This window comes from Antechinus flavipes, chromosome 4, assembly GCF_016432865.1.
Source record: "Antechinus flavipes isolate AdamAnt ecotype Samford, QLD, Australia chromosome 4, AdamAnt_v2, whole genome shotgun sequence".
NCBI lineage: Eukaryota > Metazoa > Chordata > Mammalia > Dasyuromorphia > Dasyuridae > Antechinus > Antechinus flavipes.
The window spans coordinates 96,839,792-96,855,721 of NC_067401.1; the positions used below are offsets into that span (position 1 = coordinate 96,839,792).

Below are 15,930 nucleotides of genomic sequence, written 5' to 3' on the forward strand. Positions count from 1 at the left end.
CTCTCCCTCTCTTATCTCCCCCTTCCCCAAGACAGCAAGCAATCTAATGTAGTTAAACATGTATAATCCTTTTAAATGTATTTCTATATATATATATGTCATGTTATACAAGAAAACTAAGACCAGAAAGAAAAAAAAACACACAAAAGACAAAACAAACAAAGGTGAAAATACTATGCTTCAATCCACATTCAGTCTCCAAAGCTCTTCCTCTAGATGCAAATAGGAGTCTATAGGAATTGTCTTGGATCACTGCATTGCTGAGAAAAGCTAAGTCTTTTATAGGTAATCATCACATGATCTTACAGTTACTATGTACAATGTTCTTTTGGTTCTGCTCACTTCACAGCATCAGTTCATGTATATCTTTCCAGGATTTTCTGAAATCTGTCTGCTGATCATTTCTTACAGAACAATAATATTCCATTACATTCACATACTATAACTTATTCAGTCATTCCCCAATTGATGAGTATCCACTCAGTTTCCAATTCCTTGTCACTACAAAAAAGAGCTGTTACAAACAGTTTTGCACATGTGGTTCCTTTTCTCTTTTTAAATGATCTCTTTGGAAGAAAGACCCAGTAGTGATACTATTGGATGAAAGGGTATGCACAGTTTGATAGTTCTTTGGGCACAGTTCTAATTGCTCTCCAGAAAGATTGGATCATTTCACAGCTTTACCAGAAATGCCTTAGTGTCCCAATTTTCTCACATCCCCTCCAAACATTTATCCTTATCTTTTCCTGTCATCTTAGCCAATCTGAAAAGTGTGAAGTCCTACCTCAAATTTGTCTTAATTTGCATTTCTCTAAGCATAGTGATCTAGAGTATCTTCATATAAGTGACTTTAATTTCTTTATCTGAAAATTGTTCATTTCTTCAAAGTCATTCTTAAAATAATATCGCTGTTATTGTATTCAATATTCTCTTGGTTCTGCTTACTTTACCACTTCACATAAATCTTCCCATGCTTTTTTAAGATCATTCTTTCTTATATGTCCATTTTAATGACATTTTGGTCCCAGTTCCTAGCCTTCTATGCTAAAAAGACAGAACACAACCTTTGCCCTCAAGAGCTTTGTATTCTGCAGAGAAGACTCAAAATCCACTTATAACTTTTAAGCAGATAAGTAAATATATTACAATTTATATAAAGAGAGAACATGAACTCAGAAGATCAGGAAAAACTTCATAACAACTGAATCTAGCATCTGAGCTAAACATTGAAGAAAACTAAGAGGATGGACTATATTCCAAATATACCAGATAGCTTGCATTTAGGAAAGAGCAATCAATCAACAAACATCTAATAATAATAGCTAACAATGATATAACACTCACTATATGTCAAGTGCTGTGTTATGTACTTTGCAATTATGATCTCATTTGATCCTCATAACGAGTGGGAGGGGGGTTAGGTGCTATATTTATCCCCATTTTACAGATTAAAAATAGTAACAACTAACATTTATCTAGTATTTACTATTTACTAGGAAGTTTTCGAGCACTTTACAATTATGATCCAATTTATATAAGTGCTATATATATAGCATTTTACAGATGAGGAAACAGACAGATTTTAAGGGCCTTGTCCAGAATCACACGACTTACTAGCAAGTGTCAGAAGCTGAATTTCAACTCAGGTCTTCAAGATTCCTGTACTACTTCAGTGCCAACATTTACTAAAGATTTACTATTTAACACCAAAGATAAGCACTGTGAAGAAACATTAACAATAATTCTTGCCCTCAGCAATATACATTGCAATGTGGTTGAGGGAAAATAAGTGTATAATTAAGTATAATGTGATATAAGAGATAAGTGATAGGGACTCCCAACCTGGAAAAGGTAGAAGTATCTATTACAGGGAAAAGCATGAAGACATTGAATAGGAAAGTCTCAATCCCTGATATGAAGCATATGCAGATATTCAGTAACTAGCTCCAGTCTGAACAGCTGGTGAAGAAATAGTCTGGCTGTGGAGCCAGAATGAGAGTGCCTTCAAAGAACATTCACCAGTCTAAGTGAATCTCTTAGTCTAGTTCTTTCCTTCCTGTTTGTGGTTGAATGAGAAAGAAATGTTGTAAACCTCAGTAAGGAGAAAGAAAGACAAAGAAAGAGACAGAGACAGAGAGAGATAGAGATAGACACACAGAGACAGAAACAGACACACACAGAAAGACAAAGAGACAAAAAGAGACAGAAACACACACACACACACACACACACACACACACACACACACACCCAGAGAATGAGAGAGACACATAGACAGACAGACACACATTCAGAGACAGAAAGACATGTGTATATACTAGGAAAAAGAGAGAAAGAGAGCCAGACAGAGACACAGAGACAGAGACACAAAGACAGAGACAGAATGAAGGAGGAAGTATGGAAGTAGGAAGAGGGGATTTTCTTTATCTTTATCTTTCTACACTGTGGCTGCCACCATGTGTTCCATGAGCTCAGGAACTTGTTTTTGCTTTTATTTTCTCTATTCTTTCTTTGTTATGTTCAATAGGTCAGAATGGTGAGCCCCTAGAGATCTAGAAGCCAGAAACCCAGCTAGATTTTGCAGCCAGTCAGGCAAAGATGTTCTGGTAAATGTTTAACAAATGTTTCCCCCCCAAAAAAACCCATCAAAATAATACATGATTCAAATTTAATATATATTATTAAAATTTTCTTCATCACTTTCTTTAGACAACCAGAAAAAACAATTTACCTAGTTTGTGGCATTTGCTTCTTCTCGAGGTGTAAATGCTCACACTGAAAATTAGCAGTTGTCCTCACAAGCAAGTTCGAGCTGGTTCCAGCACACTTGAATTGGACTAGCAGGAAGGTCTCAAAGAATGACCTTTGGATCTCAGCCCAGTAATAACTGCAATGAGAATTCATCTAGTAGCTATGCTACAAGAGGAAATAAGGTTGATAGGAGGGAATGCTTGGTACAAATTGCTTTGAGTTCAAGCTCACATTCTCTAGGGACTGAGAGGTACTGTCTCCTTCCAAGGTGCTAGGCAAGAAAAAATATGCCTTTCTGTTCTTGCTATATGTTCACAGTAAGCATTTCTTTGTAAAAAAAAAAAAAAAAAAAAAGCTAATTGATGCCTATTGGTTAAATGAAACTGGGAAGATAATCACAATGAAGGTAAGCACACCAGAATGAGAATTTGAGCCAATAGCAAAATAGAAAGCCATTACATTGCCCCTCTGGGGTACCCCAAGGATATGAAGGAGGAATGTAGTCAGCATCACTCTAGGAGATTGATCCAGAATCTTGTTCCATGTGGGAACTCATCTAGGATAAAATCTGGCCTTCTTATTTTCAGGAACTCCCTAGAGAAATTATCCACTCAAGGCTTTCACTACTCAATAGTCTAGTTTTCAGAATCCACTAAAGAAAAACTGACAATATATTTTTCTCTGCCTCTGTTTTAGGCTGTCATTGTGTAATAATATTTTTTTCAATGTATATTTCCTTTATATGTCAAACCAGTTCCTTCTGAGATAATCATTGAAGACTTTTGCATTTGTTAATTTATTGAATAAGTACTAATAGTTGATGTATAATCCTGTACAAGTATTGATATTGAGTTTAATGTGAGAAATATAGTCTTTGCTAAGAGCTAAAGCCTATCTTCTAATTATTCATGTTTTTCTTTCTTTCTTTTTTTTTCATTTAAACAGAACTGGATTGCTCCCTTCAATGTGAGAATCATCAGGATTGCAGAGCCAAGGGTAAAATCCATAGATTATCTTCCTGATTGTCCAGAAACCTCTAGTAATCAGTTGCTCATCCCTTTTCTTGGGAGCTTCATACTCGCTCAGGAATTAATTAATCCTATTTTCTTTAATCTCTCTCTGAGCCTATTTGTCCTGTTATTGGGTGGGTCTGGAATTGGGAAGGTTGGAATGTTCTTTCAGTGAAAGGGATCCACTGGGGGAAATTTTCAGGGGGGTTCTTTGAAACAGAGACCAAAAAAATTTTTTTTCTTGATTTTATTGAAGAAATTTCAATATCTTCTTAGAAAGGAACCCTTAGAAAAAATTGTTCAAATCCCATTTAGAGAACCTTACTGAGAAAATCATAGAATTTTCAATCAGGATAGTTGGATTAAGGTGAGGGGATGAGTTCTAGTCAATTCCAAGTCCCTAAATTCCACATGCCACTGTGAAAATTAAAATTTTCTTCTAAGATGAAAAGCTTGGTTTTTCTTTTCCTTTTTAAGTTAATTAATGATTAAACCTGCTCGATGACTTTGTGTGGAATAGGTTAGGGTTGCTTTACCAGAAAAGGAAGATAACAAAGCACCCTGATTCCCCCTAGATCCCTAATCTCTGTAGGAATAATTCCATGTGCTCTGCAATTGTTTCAGGGACTCAACCTTCAAATATGGAAAGTTTGATATTCTTTTCCTTTGGAGTTGCTCAGTGATCCAACCCACTCTGTGAGTATGGGTCCAGAGCAGATGGTAGCATTCCTAGTGGAAAGGTGAAAACTGCTTTACTAGCTCCAAGTCAAAATGGTTTGGTTTCTCACCTGAAGGTGAGGGGGTGACTTACAGTTCCTCATGTCCTAAACTCTCTGAGAAAAGACCCATATGGTTTGGGAAAGTGCAGGAAAACTAATTTCCCCTTCTCCCCTTCCCACCCCACCTCACCCCCACATATTTACAGAGCAGAGAAAGGTCATCTGAAAGAGAAAGGTATTAGTAGATGGAAATGGGAAAGAAGGTAGGAAAGACATGCAGAAAGTGGAATTTCAACCAAATCTTGAAGCCAGAGAAACTAAAAGATGAAGGGGCAAGCATATCAGGAATGAATGATAATAGGAAATGGAATGTAATTTCTGAAGAATTGTGGGAGATCAGTATAGCTACATAACAGAGTTCAGAGAGGGGAAGAAGAGGAAAAAGGCTAAACAGATAGGAAGTGAAGGAAGCTTAGATGCCCTAAAGAGTGTATCATATTTTAGCAGAAGTAATAAAGAGCCACTGATAGTCATTGAACATGGTATTAGCATGTTAGATCTACATTTTAGAAAAAAAAATCACCATGGCAGATAAGTAGAGGCTAAATTCCAATGGGGAGAGAATTGGGTAGATAAATTAGTATGCTGTCATAGTAGGCTGGTGAGAGGTGATGAGGGCTTGAATTAGAATTGTGACTATATGAGTGGAGAGAAGGGGCTTAAATAAGAGATGTTGAGAAATGACAAGATTTGGCAATGGATTGGAAATGTGGAGTGAATGAGAGGGAGCAAGCCAGTTGGCTGAAATATAGAGCACATGAAGGGAAATAATGTGAAATGTCTGGAAAGGTAGGTTGGAGCCAAACTGTGAAGGGCTTTAAATGTCGACCGAGATGAGGAGTTTTTAATTTTATCCTAGAGACAATCTGGAACCATGGAAATTTTTCTTCCTTTAGTCAAAACATCTATTGAGTACTTGAGCACAAAAGGCTGTTAGGTAGTCCATTAGAACATTGGGTCAGGAGTCAGGAAGACTTGAATTCAAATGTAGCCTCAGATAGCTCCCAGCTGTGTGAACCTAGGCAAGTCATTTAACCACTGTTTGGCTCATTTCCTCAGCTGTAAAATGGGAATAATAATGGCACCTAAGTATATAGTAAGCACTATATAAATGTTGCTTGTTATTACTTGTGTTAAGCATAGCACTGTTTTAGAGGCTATATAAGATTTTGTTATTCAGTCATTTCAGTCTTGTCCTACACTTTATGACCCCATTTGGGATTTTTTTGGCAAACTTACTAGAGTGATTTATTATTTCCTTCTCTAGATGAGAACTGAGGCAAACAGGGTTAAGTGACTTGCCCAGGAGCACACAGCTAGTAAGTGTTTGAGAATAGGTTTGAAATATAATCATGGTTGCTACCTTCAGGAAGTTTATAACTCATCTGATAAGAGAAAGAAGACATACAAACATAATAAGTTAGCTATATAACAAATACACATTGCAATTCAAAATAATTCTAATATTCTTTTATTATTTCAATAACATTTATTAAGCACTTGCTCTATGCTAGGCACTATTCTAGGTGCCAAGGATACAAAACTAAAGAAAATTAGGTTCCTGGGTCTTCAAGGAGTTTTTAATCTGCCGAGAGGAAAAATACATGTATACACATAAGAATAATATAAGATAGGGTGTATGTAGCAGGAGCAAAGGATGAGGAATCAACACAAAGTTGAAACTAAAAAGAAAAACTAAAAAGAAGAGAAATCTTTGAGCCTGAGTGAATTTGGGAAGGTTATATAGAGAAAGTAGTATCTGAACTAAAAGGGGGAAAGGGAGAAGGATGCGGAAGTGGGGATGAGGAAGGAGTGTATCATTAAAAGCATTTGGAGCATACTGAATGAATGTCTGGAGAAAGGCTATTTACAGCATGTTGAATTTAGGAAAGAGCTAGTATTATAGTTTTGTTGTAAAGGGAACAAGGTAAAAGAGGACCAGAAAGATAGAATGGAGCCAGATGGCAGAAGTCCTTAAATGCCACACTAAGAAATTTTATCCTAGAGACAAGAATAGGCAGCCATTTTGTTTTTATGTTCATCACATAGTTGAGCTCTTCCTTCTAACTACATTTGTACTACAAGGTATTGTAATCCCAATCACTCAGAAGGAGCATATCAGCTAGGGAAAATCTATTTCCCTTGTTTACCCTAATAAACAAACTGTTTCTTGGCATTAGCATGATATAGTATAAAATGTGCTTGAATTTGAATCAGGAAGAGACCTGAGTTCAAATTCTAGCTCTGATACTGGTTGTATGTCCTAAGTCATTCAATTTCTCCAAACCTCAATTTTCTTAACTGTACAATGGAGATTCTAATTCTTGCAATATCTCTCTCAAGCTGATTGTGAGACTGAGTGGTTAAAGACAGCTAAAGGGATAGTATTGGAATAAAGAAAATCTGAATTCAAATCCTACCTCAGGCACCTCTCACCTGTTTCGCCCCAGGCAAATTATTAAAAACTTTTCTCAACCTCAGGTTCCTTGGGAATGGGGGAAATAGCAACATTTTCTTCTCAGGGTGGATGTGAAGATTAAATGAGATAACATACCTATAGAGCTTTGCAAACCATAAGGCTCTACTGAAATACTGTTATATACAAATAAGATCCAAAAGTAAATTATTATTCTGGTCAATCAATATGCCCATTGAAAGGAGAATTCTAATAAACTGCATAGCTTTTTGGCTAAAAGATGAAAGCCAGGAGAGCATCTGCCTTTCTATTTTCTTTGCAGCCTAATGCCAAAAATGTTGGATCTCTAGCATGATTAGGAGCAAGACTTTAATTAATGCTTAAGATGACCATTGACTACATTTCAAGAAGCTACCAGTCAAAATGCTAGAGCACCAAGCCTGGGATGAGCGTCCATATCAAGGAAACCTGATTCTATCAGCAGGCAATCGAGGAAATACAGAATTAAAGAAAGAAAGAAATCTCTTCTTAGTAGGCTAGTGAGAAATTCCTTGAAAAAAAATTTTTTATTTAATTCCTTTCTTTCTTTTTTAAAGTTAATAGAACTCTACCTTTTCGCTTCCCCTCCTTCCCTCCCACTTTTTTGGAAGAAAAAGAAAAACAAGTTTCTGGTCACAAATATAGTTATTCAAGCAAAATAAAGTACTTTTTTGGCCATGTTAAAAAATTATATGTGTGTGTATGTATACACACACACACACACACACACAAATGTATACACACACATATAATTTTTCACTCAGAATCCATCACCTTTCTGCAGTAGATATGTTTTGTTTATTATTGGTTCTCTGGGATCATGGAGAGTTAAATTGATGATCAAATGTTCATCAGATTTCTTTGAGTTTTCAATAGTGTTGTATAATTTGTCTTGATTCCACCTATTTCATTCTACATCACTTTTTATGTCTTTAGAATTAATCATTTTTATAATATTAATATTATGTTATAAACTGTTATTTTGGTTCAATCACTTCTTTCTATATCAGTTCATGTAAATCTTACCCTGTTTTTTGTAAATAATCTATTCCCTAATTTTTATAGCACAATAGTATCCTATTACATTCTATTACCACAAAGTAATAGCAATGGTTTGATCACTTGTTCTGGTTCCTAAAACTGTCACGGTTTTTGGAGAAATCTCATTGGAGATGCTCCAAGTCCAAAATGTTGGTTTAGCTCCCATACCTTGCCCCTGTTTCTAAAATGATTTTCTCTAGAATTCTATTATACCTTTTCTGCCTTCTTCAGGTTGGTTAGGTTTAATAAACTAAAACAATAAAGGTCCTCATCTATAATAAGTGTTTTGGATTTTTCTTGGCCTTGATGGATAGAGAAAGGTATGCTCAGGTTGCATTACATCTTTATTTTTTGTTTTACAATTTTTAAACCCCAAAGTATGAATCTGATTATTGGTCTACCTAACTGATATGCTAGCCCATTGCACCCATTTACCCCTCTGTTTCTGTATCAACAAGCCTCAGAACTTTGGCTCCATGGTGGCCTCTACTGGCTAGCTGCACCCCTCTCTCTATGGGCCCTCTCTTTTCATCCAATTTGGCTTTTGAGAGACAACTCATATCTTTTTCTTACCCTATTTCCTTTTGGTTTTATTTAAGTATTTCCCCCACTGCTAAGCCCTGCGGGATACACTGGGAGATGAGGATAGTTACCAAGTCTTTAGTGATCTCTCATGGTCTTATAGACAAGTATAGAAATGGCACAATGGATAGAATGTTGGACTTAAAGTCAGGAAGAACTGAGTTCAAGTCCTATCTCAGACATTTACTTGAACAAGTTACTTATTCTCCCTCAAATTGAGTTTCTTCATTTATAAAATGAGGATAAAGATGGTACCTACCCACTATGATTGCTTTGAGAATCAATTGACATATCATGTGTAAAGTACTTTTAAAATCTTAAAATGATATATAAATACCATATAATGTTAAAGAGACTGTATTTTATTCTTTCTTACTTCATCCTTTCTTGTCTGACTTGACCCCCTTCTTTCCATCTCTTTCTCTGGCTGGTTTATTGTAAGTTGACTTCTCTTCTCAGTGGTCTTTTCCTCCTCCTTAGATGCTATATAACCACCAGTATTACAAAATCTGAATCGTTAAGATCTCTTACCTTGAATTTGACCTGTGCCTACTACTAAACAGCATGGATCCTCTTTCCAGATTAACTTTACCCTCCTCCCCATCTTTTTCAAAGAGCATGCTTCTCTGGTGGTCCTTCCCACCAACTTCCTGTTCTAGAACTGCCATGCTCTCTTAAGTTCATAGGTAGGTTGGTGATGGACAACATACCTGAGTTCATTCAACCTATTTTAGTCTCTTTTCTCTTACTCTATACCACTCTTTGAGCTTCATGGCCCAAAGCCCCATTTTAAAGAGAAGGTTAGTAAGAGGAAGGATGGAAGATACTTTCCAGACTCTAACTAGAAATATTTAATTTTACAAGAAATATTCACCTCAAATTTTGACATTTTAACATATTTGTAGTTTCATCAGTGTGGATGCCTTTCAAATGAGACAGGTTGCAACTCCATCATATTATGAGATTCTTTATCCATGCTATCCTATAAATCCTGTATTACTGAGGGATCCACCAAAGCACTGGAGGCCCTTCTTTAGTCCTTTTAATAACTATGGAACACCACTGTCTATTAGAATGTCTTAGTCAATTAGTCAATCTCTCTTCATTAACCTCTTTTCCATATCCTGTTTCTTTCAAATATGACAGGAAAGATGACTTATATGAAATTTCTCACACACAAATCAAAAGTGATTGGTAATATTTTTCAGCCTACATAGTACATCCAGCATATGCTTCACACTCTGAATCATTTGTAATGTTGGTTCTTCCAAGATCAAGGTATGCTATGATTTGTAGCCATATAGTAACACCAGGAAAATATCAGAGTTAAAGAGATGGATGTCTGTGGCAATAAGCAGGTTGGAATCATGGAAAGCAATGAACAATTTCCCAAATAAGATCGATCCAGTACATTATTCATCTGCATTATTTGACCTAGAGAAAAGTTAAGGACCTGTGATTTTCTGGTCAGGATAATTCCCTTCCTTGGTGAATATATAACATGTTTAAAATTTATAATCTCATAGAATTGCCTTAAACTCAGAGAAATTAAGTGACCTGCATGTCATCTAATAGCTAATAATTATAAAAGAAGGAAGAAAAGAAAGGAAAGAGAAAGGAAGGAAGGAAGGAAGGAAGGAAGGAAGGAAGGAAGGAAGGAAGGAAGGAAGGAAGGAAGGAAGAAAGGAAGGAAGGAAGAGATGGAGGGAGAAAGAAGGAGGAAGGAAGAGAGAAAGAAAGGGAGGGAAAAAGAGGTAGGAAGAAGGAAGGAAGGAAAAAAGGGAGGAAAGAAAGAAGAAAGGAAAGAAGGAGGAAGGAAGGAAGGAAGAAGGAAGGAAGGAAGAAGGAAGGAAAAAAGGGAGGAAAGAAAGAAGAAAGGAAAGAAGGAAGGAAGGAAGGAAGGAAGGAAGGAAGAAAGGAAGGAAGGAAGAGATGGAGGGAGAAAGAAGGAGGAAGGAAGAGAGAAAGAAAGGGAGGGAAAAAGAGGTAGGAAGAAGGAAGGAAAAAAGGGAGGAAAGAAAGAAGAAAGGAAAGAAGGAAGGAAGGAAGGAAGGAAGGAAGGAAGGAAGGAAGGAAGGAAGGAAGGAAGGAAGGAAGCACTCTATTAAATACACCATTTTGCCTAAAATAGATGCATCCACTTATATATTAAGACTGAACTTGCGATTTCTTTGATTACAGGGAACTCCTGATTGAGTAAATCCCCATTACCAATACTGCATGTGTGTATATTATATACCAAAATTTTATATTTATATATGTATACCTACAAAGATATACATATGAGTTTCTATTAGTATCAATGTACCATAGAGAATATACTGGCTTCAAATCCTACTTCTGAAATGTATTGGCTAAATGACCTCAAGTCAAATTATTTAACCTTTTGCTGCCTGAGGGAACTCTCTAAGAATATACATGACAGAATAGTTGCTAATCTACATTGAATGAAGTTTACTCACCCAAGAACTCCCTCTACTGAGGCAATTATGCAACCAGACAATACCCCCTGCTCCCATCACAACCACCATGCAGGCATGGCAAAGAATAATTGCCTCATCACTATTGTTCAAAGTATGTGAGCTTTTCATCTATTTTTTTGTTGTGTCTTTCTTCCCCCTCCCAGTCCCTGAAGTGTGCATAAGTGGATTGTAGTGTATTACCAGTGGGTATATTTACCAGTCTATATATTTATTTACCAGTCTGTCTCTGTCTCTCTCTGTCTCTGTGTGTGTGTGTGTGTGTGTGTGTGTATGTGTATAAAACCAGTCTATATATTTCTACATAGAAAAAGGCATAAAATAGACCATCCAGGACATTTGTGATCAGAGGAGATAAGACAGTCAGATAGAGAAGAGGGAAGGGAAGGGGGAAGGGAATATGCATTTTCACGGTACTTACTATATACCAGGCACTGTGCTAAGTACTTTATGAATATTATCTCATTTGATCTCTGAAACATCCCTGTGAGGTAGGTGCTATTATTACTCCTTTTTTATAATCGAGAAAACTGAGGAAAGACAGGTTAAGTGACTTGCTGAGAGTCACACCACTGGTAAGTGAACTCAATCTTCCTGACTCCAGGACAAGTGTTCTATTTAATTTGCCAACCAGCTGTCACCTAGAGGGGATAATATGTCTATAGCTCTAATGATGAACTCATGTAATTTTTTTTAACTAAAAGAGAGTCAGCATTGGGGGTGGGGGAAGAGTAGGAGGTAGAGGGAGGGCATATTAAGGAGGATTTATGGGAAAATGTAGAAGCATCTTAAGTGAGCATTTTTCTTTTTGTCTTATAGTTCATTTGCTATAAATGCTGAGTAGATCACTGAACAAATTCATTACTCTATTGTCAAGACAAAGTATTCCAATATGGAATGAGAGAATCCTAGATCTTTTGGTTGGAAGGAAATCAACTAGTCCAACTTGTATCTAAATAAGAATCCCCTTTATAAAATCATTAAGTAATGATCATCTGGTCTTTTCTTGGAGAGCTCCAGTGAGGGGCAAACTACTACAATATGCCTTTTAGAGCATCCCATTGTGATTATGGACAGCCCTAGTTGTTAGGAAGTTTTCCTTTTAGTAGAACACTGAGTGAAATCTAACAGAAAAATGTAATAGCACTAAGTGTAAAGTCTCATATTTGGTTTCAAAAAAGAAGGAGATGTGAAGACTAGTGAGGATTAGTGCTTATATCTGCATCCCTGAGACCTCTACTCATTAAAAATCAGTTCTGTTCTCTGGGGCCAAGCAGTAGAAATCTAATTCATCTTTCCCAAGATAGCCCTTCAAATATTTGAAGCTACCTATCACATCAATTTCTTTAATGGATCCCCATAGAGCTTCAGGATCTTTATCATTCTTCATCCTTTCCAGGATGTTCTCTAGTTTTATCAACGTCATTTCTAAAATATGATGCCCAGAATATCCACAATATTCCAAATGTGTTCTGACGAGGACAGAATATAGCGGAACCATTACCAACCCTCACTGTGGACACAATTTCTCTCAGCATTGCCTAGTTTTATCGGTGTCCTATTATTCTGTCTATTCGTATTGAACTTGTAATCAACTAAAAATCTCAGATCTTTCTCAGACAAGCTTCTACCTAGCCTCACCACCCTCACTCATCCTATAGTGGTGAAGTTGATTTTTTGAAACCAAATGTAATATTTTACATTTATTGCTATTACATTTTACTATGAGATTTCACGCAACACAATCTCTTTTTGGAGTCCTGTTCTGTGATTCAACATGCTATCCCTCCCCAGCTCTGTATTTTTTTAAATAGCCATTTTCTTCTTTACACCTAGTTCTGAAGAAGGGAAGGCACTATTTGCCAAACCAAACCTTATGTTTATGACTTAATCTCACCCTTGTGACTCTTCTAAGAATCTGTCTCATAAACTGTTCCCTCTCACTTTCTCAGTTTCAATCTATCCCTATTGGCCCTTTCCCCATTGCCTAAAGACATACTTATTTCTACCCTCTTCTTATCCCTCATTTAATGGCGACTTCCCCTTAAGCTATTATCCCTTTTTCTTTTCTTTTGCAGCAAAAACCCTTGAGTTGTTTAAACCCACCACTTTCCTTCACCTAAAATCACATTACTTTTTTTTTTCTTTTCTTTACTGGGAGGTGTGGCCTCTGCTCCTGCTATAACTTCTGGAGCTACGGGTGAGAGTTTGGCAAGTGGATGTCAAAGGTGGATCAGCAGACCTGAAAAGGGCTTCAGTTTTTTATGCCACTGACCATCCCCCTCCTCTTAGACTTTCTCTCTTTCCTTGGAGTACATGACATTGTTCTCTCATGGTTCTCTTTTTATCTGGCTTCTTAGTTTCCTTTGTGGCATCAATAGCTGTCTCCAGCCCCCTTAAAGTGCATCAAGACCATCATTTCCCTTGTACTAGAATTTATTCTTTTATTCCAATATCACATCATCATTTTTGGTTGCCATATCATATCACTTCATTCAAAGAACTTAAAATTCATTGAAACCTCTAGGTTTTTCTTTTTTTTTTTTAGCAAAGATTATTGATGAAAATTAATTTGCAAATTCAATTTTGTAATAATATTAAGTGTAATAATTAGGCCATTAATCCTAAAATGATAACACTATGTGATTTTTCAAGAAATTTTCTTGAAAAAGTACAGAGTATTTGTAAAATGGGTAGTTTATCCATAGTACAAAGTAAAAAGTTTAGATTAGTTAATCCCAGAATTCACTCACCAAGCCATTTTTATCCATAATACAAAGTAAGAAGTTTAGATCAGTTAATCCCAGAATTCACTTACCAAGCCATTCTGGAATACTCATAGTACTTTACTTGTGCCTTTTTGCTGAATTTGTCTTTTCTTTTGGATCACAGGATCATAGAATTGAGAACCAAAAGAACCTTAGCTTTCATCTAGTCCAGTGAGGCCCAGAGAAGAAAAATCATTTATTGCCCCAAACTAGTACTACAAGTTAATTAGAGGGGGATCATATATTTAGAACTAGAAGGGGGTTTGGAGGTCACTTAGTCTAAATTTTTCATTGTATAAATGAGGAAATGCAAATTCTGAGAGAGTAAATGATTTATTCAGGATAATAATGGGAGAAATTGGCAAAGCTAGGATTCAAACTCATCCTCTGGCTCTAAATTTCACATGCTTTCTATTGTACCATACTGCTTAGTTATAATTGATAATAACAGTAATAATAGTAACAATAGCTAAGATTTATATAGCCTTTACTATGTGCCCAGCACTATGCTAAATATATTACAAATATCTCATTTGAGCCTTACAACAACCTTGGATTATTATTCCCATTTAACAGATGAGAAAAACAAGGTAAACAGGAGTAAGCTTGTCCAGAGGCACACAGCTAGTAAGTGAGGCTGTATTTGAATTCAGGTCTTCCTGACTCTAGGTCTTGTGCTAGCTGCTCTGTTTCTATATACCAGGAAGCTGCTAGCATATTAGTTAGAGTAGACATGGCTCCCTATTTCTGACGTCTCCTTTAAATAGTGGGTTTGTCCCCATTAAGAAACAGGAAAAAAAAAGATAAAAAATAAATACATTTAGATAAAGAGATTTTTAGCCTATATTTTCCCCTGATAAATGTTGTCACTCCATTTTGGATTGGTCATATTGTTCTTCTATGGAGCAAGATTTCCATTTTCAACTTTGTTAATATTAAAAGCTTTGTATGCTACACATAAACCATTGTTTCCCCTAAGATATGGTACATAAAACAGTTCAACGTTTTAGAATTTTAGTTCATCAAACTTACTGATTTATTTCCCAGTATCTATGATCTCTCAGTTATTCAAGAATGGAATTCTACCAGACTTTGTACTTGAGATTACTTCAAAGAGATTAAATAATCACATGTCATCTTCATATGGTAAAGGCCATGGCATGTATAGGATTCAATTAATTTTTCCAATTAATAAAAATCTATTTTCTCTCCCTTCTACTTCCCTCTTTCCTCATTTAGAAAACTGAAAAACAACTCCCCATAGAAACATGTAGAACAAAACAAATTCTCATATGGACCATGTCCCCCAAAATACAGCTTAATCTGTACTGTATCCCTCTATCAGGAATGGTTAATATATTTCATCATAATTTCTCTGAAATCATGATTAGTTGTGTTGTTTAGTTCCTAAATCTTTCAAAGTTGTTTATGATTATAATATGGCTGTTTCCATATAAATTGATTTCCTGATTCTACTCATTTCATTCTGCAAGAGTTCATCAAATTTTCTCAGGTTTTCCTGAAGCCATTCCTGTCTTCATTTTTTATAGCACAATAGTATTACATCAATTCATGTTTTGAATGTTTGACCATTTGCCAATGTATGAGCATTTCTTGGTTCCCAACTGTCTGTCATTGCAAAAATAAATGCTTTGAATGTTTTTGTACATCCTTGACTTTTTATATACCTTGTTCATATTATAGTTAAGATTTGTTTTGTTTAGGACTAATTTTTAATCTATACTCCATTTTATCCCCACCTCTCTGCTCCCCTTTTTTCCCCTTATTTTCCTATTGAGTGAAAGTTATTTCTATAACCAAAAGTATGTGTTTATGTATATTCTTCCTTCTTTTTGCCAGTTGCCCCTTCCCTCCTTGTTTTCATAAACTTCTACTTGAGCATCCAAATTATGTGAGATACCGCTTGTGCCAAGCCATCAATTCCACTCCTAATTCTTCCATTGCCCTCATTTCTCTGCCATTTTTTCCTCTAGCACTCTAATTGCTAAAAATGTTTTTAATTCTTTGAAAAACATTTTTATTTTTATTTAATTTTGACTTTAA

General features: G+C 35.9%; 1 long non-coding RNA gene across 1 annotated transcript in view; it reads left to right on the plus strand.

The window, feature by feature from the left end:
* LOC127559645 (uncharacterized) overlaps positions 1 to 15,930 on the plus strand; it is a 75,256-nt gene that overhangs the window by 18,008 nt on the left and 41,318 nt on the right. Inside the window, exon 2 of the long non-coding RNA XR_007953176.1 lies at positions 3,697 to 3,747. This is a non-coding gene — a long non-coding RNA (uncharacterized LOC127559645). The remainder of the gene's footprint in view (positions 1 to 3,696; positions 3,748 to 15,930) is intronic.